Raw genomic sequence first — 25,293 nt, forward strand, 5'->3', positions numbered from 1 at the left:
TGGTCCCTCGGTACCCAAGGCATTGGGGTTCCAGGAGATCCATATGGGCTGCAGCATTTCTTTTGCCACCCATAGGGAGCTCAGACAAACCCTTACACAGGACTGCCATTGCAGCCTGCGTGAAATAGTGCACACACTATTTCACAGCCATTTTCACTGCACTTAAGTAACTTATAAGTCACCTATATGTCTAACCTTCACTTGCTGAAGGTTAGGTGCAAAGCTACTAAGTGTGAGGGCACCCTTCCACTAGCAAAGTTTCCCCAGACTTTGTGAGTGTGGGGACGTCATTACACGCGTGCACTACATATATGTCAATACCAATATGTAGCTTCACAATGGTAACTCCGAATATGGCCATGTAACATGTATAAGATCATGGAATTGTCCCCCCATTCCATATCTGGTATTGGGGAGCCGATTCCATGCATCCTGGGGGCTTCACCATGGACCACAAGGACTGCCAAACCAGCTCTCTGAGGCTTGCACTGCAGCTACAGCTGCTGCCACCTCACAGACAGGGTTCTGTCCTCCTGGGGTCTGGGCAGCCCAGTCCCAGGAAGGGAGAACAAGGCATTTCCTCTGAGAGCAGAGTGTTACACCCTCTTCCTTTGCAAATAGCTGTTACAGGCTCGGAAGGGGTAGCCTCCCCCAGCCTCTGGAAGTGCTCTGAAGGGCACAGATGGTGCCCTCCTTGCATAAAGCAGTCTACACCAGTTCAGGGACCCCTTCTCCCCTACTCTGTGGGAAACTGGACAAATAAGGGGGAGTGACCACTCCCCTGTCCATTACCACCCCAGGGGTGGTGCCCAGAGCTCCTCCAATGTGTCCCAGACTTTATCCATCTTGCTTTGCAATGTGTGGGGGCCCTCTGGAGGGCTCTGAGTGGCCAGTGCCAGCAGGTGATGTCAGAGGCCCCTCCTGATAGGTCCATACCTGATAAGGTAGCCAATCCCCTTCTCAGGGCTATTTAGAGTCTCTCCTGTGGGTTCTCTTCAGATTGTGCTTGCAGCTTTCCTTCAGGTACCCTCTGCAACAACTTCAGCATCCTCTGACCTCGGATCAACCGCAGCCTGCTCCAAAAACGCTGTAACTGCAACAAAGTGTCTACCAGAGACACTTTTCTTCAGCAACCTCAGCTCCCTGTCAGCAACTGCAACAGTTTCCATGGTGTGCATGCTCTGGGGACTCCCTGTCTTCACCCTGCACCAGAAGGATCGAAGAAATCTCCAGTGGAGTGACGGAGTCACTCCCCTGCTCCAAGCAGGCACCTTCCAAGGCGACGACCGGTACCCTGTGACTCCTCTCACAGCAACAAGTGTGCTCCTAAGGACACAGAGGGTGGACATCATCGACATAGACTGTCCTGAGGTCCTGCTGATGCAATTTGGAGGAGGTAAGACCTTGCCTTCCCTGAGAGTGACTGTACCCCTGTGTACTGCGTCTTTTTCACCTCCTGAAGCCTCTGTGCACTCTTTGCAAAATTTCTTCATGCACAGCCTGGCCCAGGTCCCCAGCACTCCATCCTGCGACGCACAACTCGCTGAGTTGTTCTCCGGCGGCGTGGGAACTTCTTTTGTTGTGCTGCATTAACTGTGTTTTGCACCTCCTTTGAACCCGGATCCTGCGACTCCTGGGTGTACTGGCTGGTATGCTGAGGGCTCTCTAAAGTGCTGAGAGCCCCCTCTTCCTCCTCACACAGAGTTGAGGCCCCCAGGTCCCCCCTGGGACCATCCAGTGCCATTTTGATGCAAAATGCTCTTTTGCCGTAGCTAAGGCTTGTTGGCGCCTTCCAACCCGAAATCTCATCTGCAATGATCTTTATGCATTGGGGCATCTTTTGCATCACGCAGAAAACCCCTGGCATCTTCCTAGGGCGCATTTCTGCAGTCTTCGACTAACCGTGGACTCTTCTTTTGCACCCTCTTCTGGGTTGGCAGGGGCTCCTGTTCTTCCTGGAACTTCTTTCGAGTTCTGGACTTGGTCCCCTTCTTTGCAGGTCTTCAGGTCCAATAATCCAGCAGTTGTTCTTTGCAGACTTGGTTGGCTGCTGCAAAATCCCTAAAACGAGGTGTAGTATGTCCTAAGGAAACTTGCAGTACTTTACTCCTGCTTTTCTGGGCTCTGGAGTGGGGTAATTTACTTACCTTTACTGTATTCTTACTCTCCCAGCGATTCTGCACACACTACACTTTTCTAGGGGGGAATTTGTGATTCACATTCCTCTTTCTTAGTATATGGTTTGTGTTGCCCCTAGACCTATTTTCTCCCATTGCATTCTATAGGATTTCCTACTGTTTGCATTGTTCTAAGACTATTTACTTGTCTACTTTTGGTGTCTGGTGTATATATTGTGTATAATACTTACCTCCAGAAGGAGTATTGTCTCTAAGATATTTTTGGTACTGTGTCACCCAAATCAATACCATTTATTTTTGGTAACACAGAGTATCTCTTGTAGACACTTTGTTGCAGTTACAGTGTTTCTTGGAGCAGGCTGCGGTTGATCTGAGGTCAGAAGAGTATGAAGTTGTTGCAGAGGATTCCTGAAGTAAACTTGCAAGCAGAATCTGAAGTGAACCCACAGGAAGAAATGGTTTCTTACCTGTAACTCCAGTTCTCTCGTAGGGGTATTTCCATGATAGTCATAAGCACTGAATAGTTCCGCGCGCCTGCGGGGACCCCGGAGCACTGTTGTGTAGTATATTCTTAAGTGCAATCATCAGCTCCTTGACAAAAAGGTCTGTGAAAAACACTTAAGAATAACAATGTGCAGCCTATGTGAACAGCTACACAGGCCAAATTGTTAGAAGAAAAAAACAGTTGTAGTGTAAATTTCACGTTTAAACCTCTATTTATTCTATAAATACATAAATAAATACATTCTCATATTTTATTTACACCTCTCATGAGAATAAAACAATGTAGGGCAGTGTAGCCCATAGGCTGCCATTATACAGAATGAAAATAGAGCTGTGCCTTTAAGAAAGTAAAGTCTTCCTGTTTCCCATCATGCACAGCAAAAGGCAGTTGCCTCAGTTCTTTTTTGGAGGCTATTAACCTGACATGAAGAAAAAACAAAACATTTGTTGGAGTACCAACCTCCATAATATTCATGTTCTATGTCAACTCCACCGGGGAGGAGGGAGGGTTGCTTATGACTATCATGGAAATACCCCTACGAGAGAACTGGAGTTACAGGTAAGAAACCATTTCTTCTCTCGTAGGGGATTTCCATGTATAGTCATAAGCACTGAATAGAGTAGCAAGCCCATCCCCATAACCGCGGTGGAGTAGATATAAGAATACTGAGAAAAACATGAATCATGCAAACAAATTCTTGAGCAAAGCCTGCCCAACCTGAGCATCTGCCCTAGCGTCTGTATCAAGGCAGTAATGCTTAGTAAAGGTATGGACCGACCTCCAAGTGGCAGCCTTGCATATTTCTGCCAAAGGGACATTTCTCATCAAGGCTACAGTAGCTGCTTTCCCTCTGGTAGAGTGGGCTTTTGGCCTACCACCAAGGGATTTGTTTGCTAACTGATAACATAACATTATACATGAAACAATCCACCTGGATAAAGATTGTTTAGATGTACCCAAACCTGTTCTGATTGGGCCATAGTTAATAAAAAGCTGTTGTGATTTTCGTAAGCTTTTTGTCCTGTCCAAGTAAAATTTCAATACTCTCTTTACATCCAGAGAGTGCAGAGTTCTCTCAGCAGGAGTAGCTGGATTCTGAAAGAAAGTCGGTAATGAAATTGTTTGGTTCACATGGAAGTCGGAGACTACCTTAGGTAAAAATTTTGGATGAGTTCTCATTACCACTTTTGCAGAATGAAAAACCGTGTAGGGTTCCTGAGCGCAAAGGGCCTGGATTTCGCTGACCCTACGCGCTGAAGTGATTGCCACCAGAAAAGCAGCTTTCCATGTGAGATGTTGCAGCGATGCCTTATGTATTGGCTCGAATGGCGGCAGCATCAGACGTGATAAGACAACGTTCAGTTCCCATGGAGGAGAAGGCTTTCTAATGGGGGGAAAAACCTTCTTTAAACCTTCTAGGAAATCCTTAATAATCGGAATCCGAAAAAAGGAAGTTTGTGAAGGACTCTTTCTGTATGCTGTGACAGCCGCCAAGTGAACTTTTATTGACGACAGTTGTAAGCCCGATTTTGCCAAACTTAACAAGTATGGCAGGATAGATTGTTCTCCACAGGAAACCGGGTCAATGTTGTTGTGTAAACACCAAATGCAGAATCTCTTCCACTTGCTTGCATAGGCTGATCGTGTGGAAGGGCGCTTTGCTTCCTTCAGAATTTCCATACAATCCTGAGGTAGGTTCAAGTGTCCATATTGCACTAGCTCAGGAGCCATGCTGCCAAACTCAACGATGAGGGGTTGGGATGAGATATCTGCCCTCTGAACTTCGTGAGAAGGTCCGGACGATATGGTAGCCTGATGTGTGGTTTGAGTGACCGGTGAAGAAGGTCTGGGAACCACCACTGGCGTGGCCACTCCGGAGCAATTAGGATCATTTTGGTCTGAACATTGGACAGCTTCTGGAGGACCGCCGGAATCAGGGGAAGCGGTGGAAAGGCGTAAAGAAATGCTCCTGACCAGCTTATCCACAGGGCATTCCCCAGTGTCCCTGGATGGTAATATCTGGAGGCGAAGTTTTGGCATTTTTTGTTTTCTGGGGTTGCGAATAGGTCTGTAGAGGGGGTACCCCAGAGTGCGAAAATGGAATGAACGACGTCGTCGTGTAGTACCCATTCGTGGTTCTCGTCCATTACCCGACTGAGGGCATCCGCTTGAACATTCTGGATGCCGGGCAGGTGAGTTGCCACTAGTGACAGGTTCCTGGCTAGAAGCCAATGCCAGATTGTCTGAGCCTCTCTGGATAAAATTCTGGACCTGGTGCCTCCTTGTTTGTTCACGTAGTACATAGTGGCCACGTTGTCTGTCTGGAGAAGGAGAGTTTCCGTTCTCAGAGAGGGAAGGAAGGCTTTGAGCGCAAGGTGGACTGCGCGAAGTTCCAGCAGGTTGATGTGATAGAGACTCTCTCTCTGTGACCACTCGCCTTGGACTCGAAGATGTTCCATGTGCGCCCCCCATCCGATCAGTGACGCATCTGTTACGATGGTTTGAGATGGGGGCCGTTGTTGGAACGGAATCCCCACCAAGAGATTGCTGGGTAAACACCACCACTTGAGGGATTGTAGGGTGTGAGGAGAAAGAAGGACTTTGTTCTCCCAATCGTCCCTCAGTTGACACCACTGATCCTCCAGGTTTTCCTGCAATGGTCTCATATGGAGGCGAGCATTGGGAACCAGATGGATACAAGACGCCATCGAGCCCAGTAGAGAAGCTATTATTCTTGCAGTGGCTTGAGGTCTTTCCTGCAGTTGTTTGCACTTCTGGAGAATCGATAACCGTCGTTCCTCCGAAGGAAACACCTTTCCTAGCCTGGTATCTACAATGGCCCCTAAGTAATGCAACCTCTGAACAGGTGTTGCTGTAGATTTCAGGAGATTGACTTGAAGACCAAGTTTTTGCAGCAGTTGTAGAGTCCATTCGAAATGTTGCTGTGTCTCGAGACAACTGGAGGCCTTTATGAGCCAATCGTCTAGATAGGGGTAGACGAATATTCGCTGTTTCCTCAAGTGGGCGGCTACTACCGCCATGCATTTGGAAAAAGTTCTTGGCGCTGATTTTAGGCCGAAAGGTAGAACTGCAAATTGGTAATGGCGTTTTCCGACAGTGAACCTTAGGAATTTTCGATGTTTCTTGGTTACTGGGATGTGAAAGTAAGCGTCGCAAAGATCTATCGCACATAGCCAGTCGCCCTGACGTAGATGTGGATAAATTTGGTGTAAGGCTAACATCCTGAATTTTTCTTTGCGAATCCATTTGTTTGCTGTCCTCAGATCTAAGATGGGACGAAACTCTTGTTTGTCTTTTTTCGGTACAAGGAAATATCTCGAATAAATCCCCTTCCCTTGCTGGCTGATGGGAACGGGTTCTATGGCTCTTTTTTGCAATAGGATATTGACCTCTAACTGTAGAGCTTCGAGATGGCGGTTGGCTGTTTTGGGTGGAACAGATGGTGGAGGACTGGTGAATCTGAGAGCGTAACCATGTCTCACAATATTCAATACCCAGGCGTCTGTTGTGATGCGTAGCCACTCGTCCAGATGATTTGAGATACTTCCCCCTACCGGAGTGGATAACGGAGGAGGGGGAAGCAAAGATTCAGGGCTTAGACGTGGGAGCCTGTCGAGTTGCCTGAGTTTGAGGTGTTGAACGACCCCTTGTCGACCTTCGCTGAGTAGAGAAACCCCTTTGATACTGCTGTTGTTGCTGTTGCTGGGGGCGCGAAGACATCCAGTGTGGCGACTGATACCGGTGGGTGAAAAGTCGTCGTTGATATGGCCGGAAAACCTTTCTTTGTTCTTTCGGTCTTTCCATCCCTACCGCTTTCAAGGTATCTAGTTCAGCTTTCATTCTAGCCATCTCGTCATCGGCATGAGAACCGAACAAGGTGGAGCCCGAGAAAGGCAGGTTTTGTATTCTCTGCTGCGCTTCAGGTTTGAGTGATGTAAGTCTCAACCATGCATGCCTTCTGAGCGCTATCCCGTGTGCATAATTGTGTGCGGATAGCACCGAAGAGTCAGCTGCAGCACTTATAATTTGGTTAGACACCATGGATCCCTCACCCACGACCTCCAGGAAATCTTCCCTTTTATCCTTAGGAAGATGTTCCGCAAACTGTATTAAAGAGTCCCAGAGGGCACGATCGTACCGCCCTAATAACGCAGTAGCGCTGGCTGCCTTCATCGTGACGGCTGCAGTAGAGCATACTTTTCGTCCTGCAGCATCTATCTTTCTGCTCTCTTTATCTGGAGGTGAAGAAGAAGATGGTGAGGTTGAATGCAGTTTCTTTGCCGCTACTATGACCACCGAATCAGGAACTGGGTCCGACCTCAAGAATAGAGGATCTTGTTCTGGTGGACGATATTTTTTAATAAGTCTGGAAGGAGCAGACTTTGTTGCGGCCGGTGCAAGGAAAATATCCATTGCTGGTTCAAGGAGACCTGGAACCAGTGGAAGCAAAGGTCTGGAAGATGTCCTGTGATGCAAGGTCTCGAAGATCACTGACGTCGATGGGGCAGGTACCGCCAGCGGGATGTTCAGCTTGGTTGCCCCTCGTACTAAGACCTCCTGGAACGTATTCACATCATCTATGGGGGACACTCTCGGGGACGGTGAGTCCGATAGGGTTGGAGAGTAGTCCCGTGTAGACGAAGAAGAACGCCTGTGATGTGAATGCTGAGATCTCTGTGGGTCATGACGGTGTCGAGAGGAAGAAGAGCGTCTAGAGGAATGTCCCGAACGTCTTACAGACCGCGTTGGAGTCCTCAAAACAGACTCTACAGGCGGAGCCGGAAGAGGCGCCGTAGGTGTTACCGGCGTCTGTGGCAATGGTGATTGTCGAGGAGAGAGTTGTGGAGACGCTGGAAGGAGGATGATTGAAGCCGAGGATTCTGAGGTTGTATAAACCCTCCTAGGTCTTTTTGATTGTCTCGACGTCGACACACTCCTCGACGTCGAAGTACGGTGACGGCGAGTGTCCTTCGCCGTCGATTCTTCTCGCCGTTGAGAATCTCTCGACGACGACCCTCGACGTCGCCGTGATGACGGTGAACGTCTACGACGTCGAGCACCCCTCGACGTTGATCGATCTCGCCGTTTCGACGGCGAACCGGATTCAGATCTCCTCGACGTGGAACGTCCTCGCCGTGTCGACGGTGACCCAGATCTCGACGGCGAAAGTCCACGCCGTCTCGACGGCGAAATCGTCGTCGACGGCGAGCGATGTCTCTTTCTCGCCGGCGAACCACTCCTCGACGGCGAGCATGTTGGCGCCGTTCCTTGCCTCGACGTCGACGCCCTCGACGTCGTCGGAGACCTGTGCCGTTTTTGAGCCGGTCTGGTCGGAGTTATAGAGGAACCAGTGTGAGCCCTGGTAGAAGACTGACCTTCTCCTCGCTCTGTGGTAGAATGACCACTTTTCCTCCTGTCCTCTTTCGCCTGGAGTCGGATCTTCTCCCTGTCACGAAGGGTCCTTCTGGAGAAGGTTTTGCAGATGTCACACGACTCCGGTTTGTGGCTGGATGGAAGGCAAATTATGCAGACCCGATGTGGATCTGTTTTGGCCTTTTTTCTGCCACAAGAAGGACATTTGTCAAACAGTGAAGGCATTTCTGAAGTAGAAAAACCTCAAAATTCTGTCAGAATCTAACAGAAAAAAGCAGAAAATTATCACTCAATGTTAAAAACGTCGAGTGAAAATGAAATTCAAAAGATTTTAAATGAATTTCTGTCACAAAAGGATTTTGTGAGGTAGAGCTCAATGCTTCAGGGTCCTGTCAGAAAGGAGCCGGAAAAAAGAACTGAGGCAACTGCCTTTTGCTGTGCATGATGGGAAACAGGAAGACTTTACTTTCTTAAAGGCACAGCTCTATTTTCATTCTGTATAATGGCAGCCTATGGGCTACACTGCCCTACATTGTTTTATTCTCATGAGAGGTGTAAATAAAATATGAGAATGTATTTATTTATGTATTTATAGAATAAATAGAGGTTTAAACGTGAAATTTACACTACAACTGTTTTTTTCTTCTAACAATTTGGCCTGTGTAGCTGTTCACATAGGCTGCACATTGTTATTCTTAAGTGTTTTTCACAGACCTTTTTGTCAAGGAGCTGATGATTGCACTTAAGAATATACTACACAACAGTGCTCCGGGGTCCCCGCAGGCGCGCGGAACTATTCAGTGCTTATGACTATACATGGAAATCCCCTACGAGAGAAACACCCTATATAGCCTTGAGAGGGGGATTGGCTACCTTATCAGGTATGGACCTATCAGGAGGGGTTTCTGATGTCACCTGCTGGCACTGGCCACTCAGAGCCCTCCAGAGTGTTCCCATACCTTGCAAAGCAAGATGGCTGAAGTCTGGGACACACTGGAGGAGCTCTGGGCACCACCCCTAGGGTGGTGATGGGCAGGGGAGTGGTCACTCCCCTTTCCTTTGTCCAGTTTCCCCCCAGAGCAGGGGAGAAGGGGTCCCTGAACTGGTGTAGACTGGTTTATGCAAGGAGGGCACCATCTGTGCCCTTCACAGCACTTCCAGAGGCTGGGGGAGGCTACCCCTCCCCAGCCTGTAACACCTATTTCCAAAGGGAGAGGGTGTAACACCCTGCTCTCAGAGGAAATGCTTTGTTCTGCCTTCCTGGGACTGGGGTGCCCAGACTCCAGTAGGGCAGAACCATGTCTGTGAGGTGGCAGCAGCTGTAGCTGCAGTGCAAACCTCAGAGAGCTGGTTTGGCAGTACTGGGGGTCCATGGTGGAGCCCCCAGGATGCATGGAATTGGCTCCCCAATACTAGATTTGGAATGGGGCGACAATTCCATAATCTTAGACATGTTACATGGCCATATTCGGAGTTACCATTGTGAAGCTACATATAGGTATTGACCCATATGTAGTGCACGCGTGTAATGGCGTTCCCACACTCACAAAGTTTAGGGAAATGGCCCTGAACTATATGGGGGCACCTTTGCTAGTGCAAGGGTGCCCTCACACTTAGTAACTTTGCACCTAACCTTCAAACATATAGGTGACTTATAAGTTACTTAAGTGCAGTGAAAAATGGCTGTGAAATAGTGTGTGCACTATTTCACGCAGGCTGCAATGGCAGTCCTGTGTAAGGGTTTGTCTGAGCTCCCTGTGGGTGGCAAAAGAAATGCGGCAACCCATTTGGATCTCCTGGAACCCACACGCCCCGGGTACCTAGGTACCATATACTAGGGACTTATAAGGCGGGGTCCAATATGCCAACTGAAATTGGTAAGTAAAGTCACTGGCCTACAGTGACAAATTTAAAAGCAGAGAGAGCATAAGCACTGAGGTTCTGATTAGCAGAGCCTCAGTGACTCAGTTAGGCACTACACAGGCATACACATTAGGCCACAAACTATGAGCACTGGGGTCCTGGCTAGCAGGATCCCAGTGAGACAGGCAAAACACACTGACATATAGGTTTTTATATATGAGTACTGGGGTCCTGGCTAGGAGGATCCCAGTGACACAGTAAAAACACACTGACACACACTCACAAACAGGCCAAAAGTGGGGGTATTCATGCTAGAAAGAGGCTACTTTCCTACACTGAGCACATTGCTTCTTTTAGGGTGTCAAAGGCCTTTTGACAGTCAAGGGCCCAGTTTACATTCTTTGGCATCTTTCTGGAGGTCAATTCAGTGAGTGGAGTCACAATGGACCCATATCCCTTCACAAACCTCCTGTAGTACCCAGTCAAGCCAAGGAATGCCTTGACTTGAGGCTGGGGTTTTGGAACGTCCCAGTCCAGAATTGTCTGGATCTTGGGTTGTAAAGGTTGCACCTCGTCTCCACCTACAAGGTGGCCCAAGCATACAACTGTGCCCTGCCCTATCTGGCATCTAGATGCTTTGATAGAGAAGCCTGCTGCTTGCAGGGCCTGCAAAACCTTCTCCAGGTGGACCAGGTGATCCTGCCAGTTGGAACTAAAGACAGCAATATCATTTAGATATGCTGCACTAAAGGACTCCAAACTAGAAAGGACTTGATTCACCAACCTTTAGAAGGTGGCAGGGGCATTCTTTAAGCCAAAGGGCATAACAGTAAACTGATAATGCACATCAGGTGTTGAGAATGCTCTTTTCTCTTTTGCTCCAGGTGCCATCCTAATTTGCCAGCACCCTGCAGTTAAGTCAAAGGTACATAGGAATTTGGCTGCACCTCCCAATAAGTTAATCTGCTCAGAGTATGGGGTGAGCATCTGCCTTAGTGACAGAATTGAGTCCTCTGTAGTCCACACAGAACCTCATTTTTCTCTTGCCATCTTTGGTATGAGGTTTGGGGACTAAACCACTGGGCTACCCCAGGGACTCTCACAATGCTCTATTACCCCTAACTCCAGCATCTTGTGGACTTCCACTTTGATGCTCTCTTTGACTTGGTCAGACTGTATATTTTGTTTTTGACAGGCATACTGTCTCCTGTGTCCACATCATGGGTACACAGGTGTGTCAGACCAGGGGTCAAAGAGGAGAGCTTAGCATACTGCTGTAGTACTTGCCTGCAGTCAGCTTGATGTTGTGCAGAAAGGGTGACTGAATAGACAACTCCATCTACTGATCCATCCTTAGGGTCAGTTGAGAAGTGGTTAGGGAGAGGTTCACTCTCTGCGTCCTGATCCTCATCAGTGACCATCAGCATGGTTATGTCTGCCCTATCATTATAGAGTTTCAGGCAGTTAACATGGATCACCCTCTTGGGGGTCCTGCTAGTGCCCAGGTCCACTAAATAAGTGACCTGACTCTTTTTCCCAAGAACTGGGTAAGGGCCACTCCATCTGTCCTGAAGTGCCCTCGGAGCCACAGGCTCCAGAACCCAGACTCTCTGCCCTGGCTGGAATTCAACCATTGTAGCCTTTTGGTCATACCACAACTTCTGGAGTTGTTGGCTGGCCTGAAGGTTTTTGGATGCCTTTCCCATGTACTCAGCCATCTTGAATGAAGGCCAAGCACATAGTCCACCACATCTTGTTTCGGCTCATGGAGAGGTTTCTCCCAGCCTTCTCTAACAAGTGCCCGTGGTCCCCTTACATGATGGCCAAACAGAAGCTCAAAGGGGGAAAACCCTACTCCTTCTGTGGCACCTCTCTGTAGGCAAAAAGCAAGCATGGCAGGAGAACATCCCATCTCCTTTTGAGTTTTTCAGGGAGCCCCATGATCATGCCCTTCAAAGTCTTGTTGAACCTTTCAACAAGACCATTGGTTTTTGGATGATATTGTGTGGTGAACCTATAGGTCACCCCACATTTGTTTGAGGTAAGCTGACATGAAGTTTGTACCTCTGTCAGAAACCACCTCCTCGGGGAAACCCACTCTGGTAAAAATACCAATTAGGGCTTTAGCTACTGCAGGGGCAGTAGTAGACCCAAGGGGAATTTCTTCACGGTATCTGGTAGCATGATCCACTACTACCAGTATGTATTGGTTCCCTGAGGCTGTGGGGGGTTCAAGTGGACCTACAATGTCCACACCAACCCTTTAAAAGGGGACCCTCACCACTGGAAGTGGAATGAGGGGGGCCTTTGGATGGCCACCTGTCTTACCACTGGTTTGACAGATGACACAGGAGCTGCAAAACTCCCTTATTTCCAGGGACATGTTGGGCTAATAGAAATGGTTCACCAATCTGTCCCATGTCTTGGTCTGTCCCAAATGCCCAGTAAGAGGATATCATGGGCCAATGTGAGGATAAACTCTCTAAACTCTTGAGGCACTACCACTCTCCTACTGGCACCAGGTTTGGGCTCTCTTGCCTCAGTGTGAAGGAGTCCATCCTCCCAGTAGACCCTGTTGTAGCCACTAACATCTCCCTTCTCATGTTCAGCAGCTTGCTGTCTCAGACCTTCAAGAGAGGGACAAGTATTTTGTCCCTGGCACAGCTGTTCCCTTGAGGGTCCCCCTGGGCCCATGAGCTCTACCTGGTAAGGCTCCAGCTCCATGGACTCAGTTCCCTCAGGGGATAAAACATCTTCCTGGGAAGAGAGGTCTTGCTTCCTGTGCTGTTCAGAGGCTGACGCCCAGTCCTCTTACCATTTCTCTTGGAAGGTTGGGCCATTACTCCAGGCTCCAACACTTCTTTTTCACCCTGTGCTCTGCTCTGTGCTCTTATTTTTACACACACCAGTTCAGGGATACCCAGCCTGGCTGCAAGGGTTTTGAGTTCTACCTCAGCCCATGCTGGGGACTCCAAATCATTCCATAGCAAACATTCTACTAGGATTGCAGAAGAGACCACTACATGCTTCAGGCCAATAACCCCTCCCCATTCTAAAGTTACCATAGCCATGGGATGGACTTTAGTCACATTGTCAGCATTGGTAACTGTACATGTTTGTCCAGCCAAATACCGTCCTGGTGAAACCAGTTTCTCTGTCACCATGGTGACACTGGCACCTGTATCCCTCAGGGCTTCTACTTTTGTCTCATTTATCAAGAGCTGCTGCCTGTATTTTTGCATATTAGGCGGCCAGGCAGCCAGTGTGGCTATATCCACTCCACCCTCAGAGACTAAAGTAGCTTCAATGTGAACCCTGATTTGCTCTGGGCATACTGTTGATCCCACCTGGAGACTGGCTATTCCAGTGCTAATGGGATTCTTTTTGGGACAGGCCATGTCTCCAGTTTGGTGCCCATGTGGGTTACAGCTGTGACACCAGGCCTTCTTGGGATCAAAGTTTTTACCCTTATGCCCATTTGTGGAGTGTGAAGAGGCTCGGGCCCACCCTCTTGAGCAGGTTTTTGGGGCCCTTGAGAAGACTCTTTAGTTTTGTCCTTGGATGGCTCACCACCTTTTACCTGGGGAGGCTTTGTGAATCCCTTTCTTTTGGTCACCCCCCCCCTTGGAAGTCTTGGTCACACTTGTCTTGACCCAATGGTCTGACTTCCTTCCCAATTCTTGGGGAGAAATTGGACCTAGGTCTACCAGATGTTGATGCAACTTATCACTGAAAAAGTTACTTAATAGGTGTTCCTTCATAAACACATTACAAAAGCCCATCATAGTCATGCACTCCACTGCCAGTTATCCGACCATCTAATGTCTTTACTGAGTAGTCAACAAAATCAACCCAGGTCTGGCTCGAGGTTTTGTGAGCCCCCTGAACCTAATCCTGTACTCCTCAGTAGTAAATCCAAAGCCCTCAATCAGGGTAGCCTTCATGAGGTCATAGGATTCAGCATCTTTACCAGAGAGTGTGAGGAATCTATCCCTACACTTACCAGTGAACATTTCCCAAAGGAGAGCTCCCCAGTGAGATCTGTTTAACTTTCTGGTTGTACAAGCCCTCTCAAAAGCTGTGAACCACTTGGTGATATCATCACCCTCTTCAAATTTTGAGACAATCTCTTTGGGGATTTTTAGGATGTGAGTATTCTCTCTGACCCTATTTATGTTGCTGCCACCATTAATGGGTGCTAAGCCCATTTCTGCGCTCTCCCTTTCTATAGCTAAGAGTTGTTGCTCCAAAGCTAACCTTTTGGCCATCCTTGCTAAAAGGATGTCCTCTATATTGAGGTTGCCCTCAATGTTCCCAGAGGAACTGGACTCCCGTGTGGAAGATCCATATCCAGTGAGTACCATCTATGGAGACAGGGATCTTGGAACCCTGGTCTCCCTAGTTAGGTTAGGAGGGGGAGTTCAACCTCCTGATCCCTATCTTCTTCCTCATCTGAGGGGAGGTCTTTCTCCTCAGCAAGTGGTCCCTGGTGTACTCTGCCAGGAGGTCCTGGAGCTTGACCTTGGTAGGGTTGGAACCAGTTCTAATCTTTTTTAGCTTACAGAGGGTTCTTAACTCTGCCATCCCTAGATGGAGGTAAGGAGTGAGGTTGAGGTCCATCACTATTTCCTCTGAACTGCTCATTATGCTACTAAAGTTAGGATTACTTGTTAGAAACTAAAACATACTTCTAGTAACTAAATCCTACATTTTACAAAACTTTTAAACTTAAAAAAGAGATGTTAAAAGGGACTTAACCAAGGCCCTAGCAGGACTTTTAAAAATTTGTAAAAATATTTAAAATTCAAAAATCAATTTTCTAATGACAATTTTGGAATTTAGTCGTGAGTAGCTGAGTAGTCCAGCAAATGCAAAGTTGTAGACCCCACCGCTGATCCACCAATGCAGGAAGCTGGCTCTGTGTATACTATCTCAAAGTGAGAGATAGTGTGCACGGAGTCCAGGGGTTCCCCAGAGGCTTGACAGAGGCAATAATAGATAATACTAATGTTCTATTTGTGGTAGTATGGTCGAGCAATTAGAGGGTAGTGTTAAGCATTTGTTGTACACACATAAGCAATAGAAGAAACACAAACTCAATGACTTAACTCCAGACCAATAGGTTTTTATATAAAAAAAATATATTTTGTTCATTTATTTCTAGAATCACAGGATTCAGTTTGCAGGTAAGTCCATAAAATGTAAGGTACTTTGCATAGGTAAGTTCAGGACTGAATCAAATCGACGATACATACAGTTTTCTTTAAAATGGCAAAAGGCTATAGTGCAGTTTTCAACAGTTCCTGGGGGAGGTAAGTAAAGTACAATTTCTGAGGTAAGTAACAAACGTACAGGTTTAGTCTCCAGGGCATAGGTAGCCCACCGTTGGGGGTACAAGATAACCCCAAGCACCCAGCACCAGCAACACAGGGTGCAGAGGTCAAACAAGAGCCAAAATAACGTGGGCCCCTATGGAAACAGGGGGTACTCTGGGTTCTGGTCTGCTTGCAGGTAAGGTCCCCCGTTGTTGGAGGGCAGACCAGGGGGGTTTAGAGGACCACTGGAGGGGGCCCAAGTAGGCACCAATTCCACACCCTCAGCGGCACAGGGGCGGCCGGGTGCAGAGTGCCAAAACGGTGTCACGTTTCCAATGGAACTTTACGGGGAGACCCTGGGGGTCACTTAGGCGCTGCAAGCAAGGCACGGGGGGGCTTCTCAGGCAAGCCACTGACTGGATAGGGAGGAGGGCCGCCTGCTGGTCGTAGCTGCACCAATGGTCGGTTTCTCTCGAGTCTGGTGGCTGTGGGTGCAGTGCTTCTCCAGGTGTCGGATATCTTCGTCCTGGACAGTCGCGGTCCGGGGGGATCCTCAGGATTCTCTCTGCAGGCGTCATCGTGGAGGGGTGGACAGGTCAGCCCAGGGTGGACAATTGGTCGGAATCGCCTGGGGATCCTCTCTGGCTAGTTGAGCCACCTGGCCATAAGCCATGGGCGTCGGGTGCAGAGTGGTTTAGGACGCTTCTGGAGTGAGGTGGGAGTCCTTTAGAAGCCGTTTCTTGTTCTTTCTTTTTGGACAGGCCCACTGTTCATAGGAGTTTCTTGCTCCTCTGTGATGTAGGCAGTCCCCTGGATGCTTTTCAGGGGTTGCTGGACCTGTAGAACTTTTTCCTCTTCTTTTGCAACTTTTAGAAACAGGAAACAGGCCGGTATGGTTGGGGCCCCGTCAGTTGTTGTCTCCTTCTCTTCTCTGCAGGGTTTTCAGCTCAGCAGTCCTTCTTCTTCTTGTGAGGTCATCAGGAATCTGGTGAGCTGGGTTCAGGGAGGCCCTTAAATTCTGAATTTAGGGGTGTGTTAGTGTCAGAGGGCAGTAGCCAAAGGCTACTGTCCCTGAGGGTGGATACACCCTCCTTGTACCCCCTCCCCCTGGGGAGGGGGCACATTCCTATCCCTATTGATCCCTGTCCTCCAAACCAAGATGGAGGATTCTGCAGTGAGGGGGCCACCTCAGCTCTGGACACCTTAGGGGTGGTCCTGGATGAGGTGGTCACTCCTCCCTGTTTTCCTAATTTTCCCGCCAGACTTGCCATCAAAAGTGGGGCTGTGTCCGGGGGACGGGTATCTCCACTAGCTGGAGTGCCCTGGGGGCACTGTAATCCATGACTTGAGCCTTTGAGGCTCACCGCCAGGTGTTACAGTTCCTGCATGGGGAGGTGTGAAGCACCTCCACCCAGGACAGGCTTTGTTTCTGACCACAGAGTGCACAAAGGCACTCACCCCATTTGGTCAAAAACCCGTCTGAAAGTAGCAGGCTGGCACAGACCTGTCACTTCTAGACTAGCAGTTGGACTAACATACAGAGGGCATCTCTAAGATTCTCTCTGTGTGCATTTTTCAATAAATCCCACACTGGCATCAGTGTGGTTTTATTGTGCTGACAAGTTTGATACCAAACTTCCCAGTATTCAGTAAAGCCATTATGGTGCTGTGGAGTTCGTAATGACAAACTCCCAGACCATATACTTAATATGGCTACACTGCACTTACAATGTCTAAGAATAGAATTAGACACTGTAGGGGCATATTGCTCATGCTGCTATGCCCTCACCTGTGGTATAGTGCACCCTGCCTTAGGGCTTTAAGGCCTGCTAGAGGGGTGACATACCTATGCCACAGGCAGTGGTTTGTGAGCATGGCACCCTGATTGGGGTGCCATGTCGACTGTCTTTTTCTCCCCACCAGCACACACAACCTGCAAGGCAGTGTGCATGTGCTGAGTGAGGGGTTCCCAGGGTGGCATAATAAATACTGCAGCCCTTGAAGACCTTCCCTGGCCACAGGGACCTTGGTACCATGGGTACCTTTTACAAGGGACTTAACTGTGTGCCAGGGCTGTGCCAATTGTGGGAACAAAGGTACAGTTTTAGGGAAAGAACACTAGTGCTGGGCCTGGTTAGCAGGGTCCCAGCACATTTGCAATCAAAGTTGGCATCAACACTAGGCAAAAAGTGAGGGGGTAACCATGCCAACACTGGTACTTTCCTACAAACACCTAACCCTCCAGAGTCCCTATTGCGCCAGGGTACCTGTGCGCTGTTACCGGGCTGTGCACAACAGTAGTTTCCCAGTTGCAGCCCTCACACATGTTCACATGTAACCAGGCAAGTGCCTCTTATCCTTGCTGCGTCACGGCAGCCCTATCTTAAAAGGTAGACACTGGTGGAAAACGTGTGCAGTCCATTTACCATGTGATTGCTGTGGGTGAGACATCGGTAGTGAGGCTCACCCACAGTAAAAAGTAAAAAAAACAGGAGATCAAAAAAACAAAAAATCTGGACGTACTGCTGGGGAAAAACCCAGTGCAACAGCATTCTTGGGAATTTTTTCAAATATGTTTTAAATTAATTGAGAATTAATAATACTTTTACTTTGTTTTATTGGTATTACTTTATTTAAATATATTATCAGCATGTTAGTTCAATATATTTTGTAATCTATATTTTGGGTAACTGTAATGTTATTTTAAATTTCTATATTGATTTACATTTTACTTCGATTACAATATTTTTTAACTTTCTATATTTTTCTATGTCAATATTTTGGTGGTAGATATTTTGGTCATTTCATTAATAATTGTAAATTGCCATCTTGGTAGTGGCTATTTAGGCGTCACTACTTTTGTAAGTCAATATTTTAGCTGTCGATATTTAAGAACTGTGAGCAGGACTTATTGCTCTGTCAAGTGACAGAAAGCTCTCAGTTTTATCCTATTTTCTGTGGCCAATATTCAACTGCCATTCCTTGTCCTGAAAGTCAGAATTCTATGAGCATGCACTTTCTATCCAAAAGTGTCCAACCTATAGCTTTTCCTATGCTGAGGGGTGGCAGCATCCTAATGGCCTCGACAATACTTCTTAATCTCACGGAAAAACAATGAAGTATGGTATTTAGGGAGCTATGCGGAGGCTCATGAAACAATAGGTAAAACACATACATTATGATTGAATAACAAGTCAATTACCTTTGGTAACACCTTATCTGGTAGAAACTCTATCTAGTCACAGATTCCATACCTTAGAATGTTCCCCAGGTGTCAGACTGGAACCGGAAACATTTGGTGAGCAGTGACCCTGCATGCTGGTAAGTGGTGTTCTCCGACTGTGTGGCATAGTGGACGTCGTCTCTCCTCTTCTTTAGAGGGGTGAGAGAACATAAAAGGAATGGTTTCTTACCTGTAACTCCAGTTCTCTCGTAGGGGTATTTCCATGATAGTCATAAGCACTGAATAGTTCCGCGCGCCTGCGGGGACCCCGGAGCACTGTTGTGTAGTATATTCTTAAGTGCAATCATCAGCTCCTTGACAAAAAAGGTCTGTGAAAAACACTTAAGAATAACAATGTGCAGCCTATGTGAACAGCTACACAGGCCAAATTGTTAGAAGAAAAAACAGTTGTAGTGTAAATTTCACGTTTAAACCTCTATTTATTCTATAAATACATAAATAAATACATTCTCATATTTTATTTACACCTCTCATGAGAATAAAACAATGTAGGGCAGTGTAGCCCATAGGCTGCCATTATACAGAATGAAAATAGAGCTGTGCCTTTAAGAAAGTAAAGTCTTCCTGTTTCCCATCATGCACAGCAAAAGGCAGTTGCCTCAGTTCTTTTTTGGAGGCTATTAACCTGACATGAAGAAAAAACAAAACATTTGTTGGAGTACCAACCTCCATAATATTCATGTTCTATGTCAACTCCACCGGGGAGGAGGGAGGGTTGCTTATGACTATCATGGAAATACCCCTACGAGAGAACTGGAGTTACAGGTAAGAAACCATTCCTTCTCTCGTAGGGGATTTCCATGTATAGTCATAAGCACTGAATAGAGTAGCAAGCCCATCCCCATAACCGCGGTGGAGTAGATATAAGAATACTGAGAAAAACATGAATCATGCAAACAAATTCTTGAGCAAAGCCTGCCCAACCTGAGCATCTGCCCTAGCGTCTGTATCAAGGCAGTAATGCTTAGTAAAGGTATGGACCGACCTCCAAGTGGCAGCCTTGCATATTTCTGCCAAAGGGACATTTCTCATCAAGGCTACAGTAGCTGCTTTCCCTCTGGTAGAGTGGGCTTTTGGCCTACCACCAAGGGATTTGTTTGCTAACTGATAACATAACATTATACATGAAACAATCCATCTGGATAACGATTGTTTAGATGTGCCCAAACCTGTTCTGATTGGGCCATAGTTAATAAAAAGCTGTTGTGATTTTCGAAAGCTTTTTGTCCTGTCCAGGTAAAATTTCAAGACTCTCTTTACATCCAGAGAGTGCAGAGTTCTCTCAGCAGGGGTAGCTGGATTCTGAAAGAAAGTCGGTAATGAAATTGTTTGGTTCACATGGAAGTCGGAGACTACCTTAGGTAAAAATTTTGGATGAGTACTCATTACCACTTTCGCAGAATGAAAAACCGTGTAGGGTTCCTGAGCGCAAAGGGCCTGGATTTCGCTGACCCTACGCGCTGAAGTGATTGCCACCAGAAAAACAGCTTTCCATGTGAGATGCTGCAGCGATGCCTTATGTATCGGCTCGAATGGCGGCAGCATCAGACGTGATAAGACAACGTTCAGTTCCCATGGAGGAGAAGGCTTTCTAATGGGAGGAAAAACCTTCTTTAAACCTTCTAGGAAATCCTTAATAATCGGAATCCGAAAAAAGGAAGTTTGTGAAGGACTCTTTCTGTATGCCGTTATCGCCGCCAAGTGAACTTTTATTGACGACAGTTGTAAGCCCGATTTTGCCAAACTTAACAAGTATGGCAGGATAGATTGTTCCCCACAGGAAACCGGGTCAATGTTGTTGTGTAAACACCAAATGCAGAATCTCTTCCACTTGCTTGCATAGGCTGATCGTGTGGAAGGGCGCTTTGCTTCCTTCAGAATTTCCATACAGTCCTGAGGTAGGTTCAAGTGTCCATATTGCACTAGCTCAGGAGCCATGCTGCCAAACTCAACGATGAGGGGTTGGGATGAGATATCTGCCCTCTGAACTTCGTGAGAAGGTCCGGACGATATGGTAGCCTGATGTGTGGTTTGAGTGACCGGTGAAGAAGGTCTGGGAACCACCACTGGCGTGGCCACTCCGGAGCAATTAGGATCATTTTGGTCTGAACATTGGACAGCTTCTGGAGGACCGCCGGAATCAGGGGAAGCGGTGGAAAGGCGTAAAGAAATGCTCCTGACCAGCTTATCCACAGGGCATTCCCCAGTGTCCCTGGATGGTAATATCTGGAGGCGAAGTTTTGGCATTTTTTGTTTTCTGGGGTTGCGAATAGGTCTGTAGAGGGGGTACCCCAGAGTGCGAAAATGGAATGAACGACGTCGTCGTGTAGTACCCATTCGTGGTTCTCGTCCATTACCCGACTGAGGGCATCCGCTTGAACATTCTGGATGCCGGGCAGGTGAGTTGCCACTAGTGACAGGTTCCTGGCTAGAAGCCAATGCCAGATTGTCTGAGCCTCTCTGGATAAAATTCTGGACCTGGTGCCTCCTTGTTTGTTCACGTAGTACATAGTGGCCACGTTGTCTGTCTGGAGAAGGAGAGTTTCCGTTCTCAGAGAGGGAAGGAAGGCTTTGAGCGCAAGGTGGACTGCGCGAAGTTCCAGCAGGTTGATGTGATAGAGACTCTCTCTCTGTGACCACTCGCCTTGGACTCGAAGATGTTCCATGTGCGCCCCCCATCCGATCAGTGACGCATCTGTTACGATGGTTTGAGATGGGGGCCGTTGTTGGAACGGAATCCCCACCAAGAGATTGCTGGGTAAACACCACCACTTGAGGGATTGTAGGGTGTGAGGAGAAAGAAGGACTTTGTTCTCCCAATCGTCCCTCAGTTGACACCACTGATCTTCCAGGTTTTCCTGCAATGGTCTCATATGGAGGCGAGCATTGGGAACCAGATGGATACAAGACGCCATTGAGCCCAGTAGAGAAGCTATTATTCTTGCAGTGGCTTGAGGTCTTTCCTGCAGTTGTTTGCACTTCTGGAGAATCGATAACCGTCGTTCCTCCGAAGGAAACACCTTTCCTAGCCTGGTATCTACAATGGCCCCTAAGTAATGCAACCTCTGAACAGGTGTTGCTGTAGATTTCAGGAGATTGACTTGAAGACCAAGTTTTTGCAGCAGTTGTAGAGTCCATTCGAAATGTTGCTGTGTCTCGAGACAACTGGAGGCCTTTATGAGCCAATCGTCTAGATAGGGGTAGACGAATATTCGCTGTTTCCTCAAGTGGGCGGCTACTACCGCCATGCATTTGGAAAAAGTTCTTGGCGCTGATTTTAGGCCGAAAGGTAGAACCGCAAATTGGTAATGGCGTTTCCCGACGGTGAACCTTAGGAATTTTCGATGTTTCTTGGTTACTGGGATATGAAAGTAAGCGTCGCAAAGATCGATCGCACATAGCCAGTCGCCCTGACGTAGATGTGGATAAATTTGGTGTAAGGCTAACATCCTGAATTTTTCTTTGCGAATCCATTTGTTTGCTGTCCTCAGATCTAAGATGGGACGAAACTCTTGTTTGTCTTTTTTCGGTACAAGGAAATATCTCGAATAAATCCCCTTCCCTTGTTGGCTGATGGGAACGGGTTCTATGGCTCTTTTTTGCAATAGGACATTGACCTCTAACTGTAGAGCTTCGAGATGGCGGTTGGCTGTTTTGGGTGGAACAGATGGTGGAGAACTGGTGAATCTGAGAGCGTAACCATGTCTCACAATATTCAATACCCAGGCGTCTGTTGTGATGCGTAGCCACTCGTCCAGATGATTTGAGATACTTCCCCCTACCGGAGTGGATAACGGAGGAGGGGGAAGCAAAGATTCAGGGCTTAGACGTGGGAGCCTGTCGAGTTGCCTGAGTTTGAGGTGTTGAACGACCCCTTGTCGACCTTCGCTGAGTAGAGAAACCCCTTTGATACTGCTGTTGTTGCTGCTGCTGGGGGCGCGAAGACATCCAGTGTGGCGACTGATACCGGTGGGTGAAAAGTCGTCGTTGATATGGCCGGAAAACCTTTCTTTGTTCTTTCGGTCTTTCCATGCCTACCGCTTTCAAGGTATCTAGATCAGCTTTCATTCTAGCCATCTCGTCATCGGCATGAGAACCGAACAAGGTGGAGCCCGAGAAAGGCAGGTTTTGTATTCTCTGCTGCGCTTCAGGTTTGAGTGATGTAAGTCTCAACCATGCATGCCTTCTGAGCGCTATCCCGTGTGCATAATTGTGTGCGGATAGCACCGAAGAGTCAGCTGCAGCACTTATAATTTGGTTAGACACCATGGCTCCCTCACCCACGACCTCCAGGAAATCTTCCCTTTTATCCTTAGGAAGATGTTCCGCAAACTGCATCAAAGAGTCCCAGAGGGCACGATCGTACCGCCCTAATAACGCAGCAGCGCTGGCTGCCTTCATCGTGACGGCTGCAGTAGAGCATACTTTTCGTCCTGCAGCATCTATCTTTCTGCTCTCTTTATCTGGAGGTGAAGAAGAAGATGGTGAGGTTGAATGCAGTTTCTTTGCCGCTACTATGACCACCGAATCAGGAACTGGGTCCGACCTCAAGAATAGAGGATCTTGTTCTGGTGGACGATATTTTTTAATAAGTCGGGAAGGAGCAGACTTTGTTGCGGCCGGTGCAAGGAAAATATCCATTGCTGGTTCAAGGAGACCTGGAACCAGTGGAAGCAAAGGTCTGGAAGATGTCCTGTGATGCAAGGTCTCGAAGATCACTGACGTCGATGGGGCAGGTACCGCCAGCGGGATGTTCAGCTTGGTTGCCCCTCGTACTAAGACCTCCTGGAACGTATTCACATCATCTATGGGGGACACTCTCGGGGACGGTGAGTCCGATAGGGTTGGAGAGTAGTCCCGTGTAGACGAAGAAGAACGCCTGTGATGTGAATGCTGAGATCTCTGTGGGTCATGACGGTGCCGAGAGGAAGAAGAGCGTCTAGAGGAATGTCCCGAACGTCTTACAGACCGCGTTGGAGTCCTCAAAACAGACTCTGAAGGCAGAGCCGGAAGAGGCGCCGTAGGTGTTACCGGCGTCTGTGGCAATGGTGATTGTCGAGGAGAGAGTTGTGGAGACGCTGGAAGGAGGATGAGTGAAGCCGAGGATTCTGAGGTTGTATAAACCCTCCTAGGTCTTTTTGATTGTCTCGACGTCGACACACTCCTCGACGTCGAAGTACGGTGACGGCGAGTGCCCTTCGCCGTCGATTCTTCTCGCCGTTGAGAATCTCTCGACGACGACCCTCGACGTCGCCGTGATGACGGTGAACGTCTATGACATCGAGCACCCCTCGACGTTGATCGATCTCGCCGTTTCGACGGCGAACCGGATTCAGATCTCCTCGACGTGGAACGTCCTCGCCGTGTCGACGGTGACCCAGATCTCGACGGCGAAAGTCCACGCCGTCTCGACGGCGAAATCGTCGTCGACGGCGAGCGATGTCTCTTTCTCGCCGGCGAACCACTCCTCGACGGCGAGCATGTTGGCGCCGTTCCTTGCCTCGACGTCGACGCCCTCGACGTCGTCGGAGACCTGTGCCATTTTTGAGCCGGTCTGGTCGGAGTTATAGAGGAACCAGTGTGAGCCCTGGTAGAAGACTGACCTTCTCCTCGCTCTGTGGTAGAATGACCACTTTTCCTCCTGTCCTCTTTCGCCTGGAGTCGGATCTTCTCCCTGTCACGAAGGGTCCTTCTGGAGAAGGTTTTGCAGATGTCACACGACTCCGGTTTGTGGCTGGATGGAAGGCAAATTATGCAGACCCGATGTGGATCTGTTTTGGCCTTTTTTCTGCCACAAGAAGGACATTTGTCAAACAGTGAAGGCATTTCTGAAGTAGAAAAAACCTCAAAATTCTGTCAGAATCTAACAGAAAAAAGCAGAAAATTATCACTCAATGTTAAAAACGTCGAGTGAAAATGAAATTCAAAAGATTTTAAATGAATTTCTGTCACAAAAGGATTTTGTGAGGTAGAGCTCAATGCTTCAGGGTCCTGTCAGAAAGGAGCCGGAAAAAAGAACTGAGGCAACTGCCTTTTGCTGTGCATGATGGGAAACAGGAAGACTTTACTTTCTTAAAGGCACAGCTCTATTTTCATTCTGTATAATGGCAGCCTATGGGCTACACTGCCCTACATTGTTTTATTCTCATGAGAGGTGTAAATAAAATATGAGAATGTATTTATTTATGTATTTATAGAATAAATAGAGGTTTAAACGTGAAATTTACACTACAACTGTTTTTTCTTCTAACAATTTGGCCTGTGTAGCTGTTCACATAGGCTGCACATTGTTATTCTTAAGTGTTTTTCACAGACCTTTTTTGTCAAGGAGCTGATGATTGCACTTAAGAATATACTACACAACAGTGCTCCGGGGTCCCCGCAGGCGCGCGGAACTATTCAGTGCTTATGACTATACATGGAAATCCCCTACGAGAGAAGAACAAGTTACTTACCTTCGGTAACACTTTTTCTGGTGGATACATTAACTACCTGTGGATTCCTCACCTTATGAATTCGATCCTTGCGCCAGCGTCTGACGGAAAGTCTTCTTCCTAGCTGTCTACGTCGATGAGGACGTCATAATGGCACGGCTCCACGTGACTCCGTCTGACGTCAACGTGCCAATAAGAGGTCCTCGCCGGCGAACTGACGTCAGTTTTACCTCATTTTTTTCAGGCCTTTACGGCTAGCAGGTGTAAACCGACCTTAAAAATTGAAATATATAATTATATATGAACACAAAAATCTTGTCCATTGAAACCATATATTTACATTATCACCTCAAAAGCATGAATATACCAAAATATATAGACAGATATATACAAATACATA

This window comes from Pleurodeles waltl, chromosome 7, assembly GCF_031143425.1.
Source record: "Pleurodeles waltl isolate 20211129_DDA chromosome 7, aPleWal1.hap1.20221129, whole genome shotgun sequence".
Classification (NCBI taxonomy): Eukaryota; Metazoa; Chordata; class Amphibia; order Caudata; family Salamandridae; genus Pleurodeles; species Pleurodeles waltl.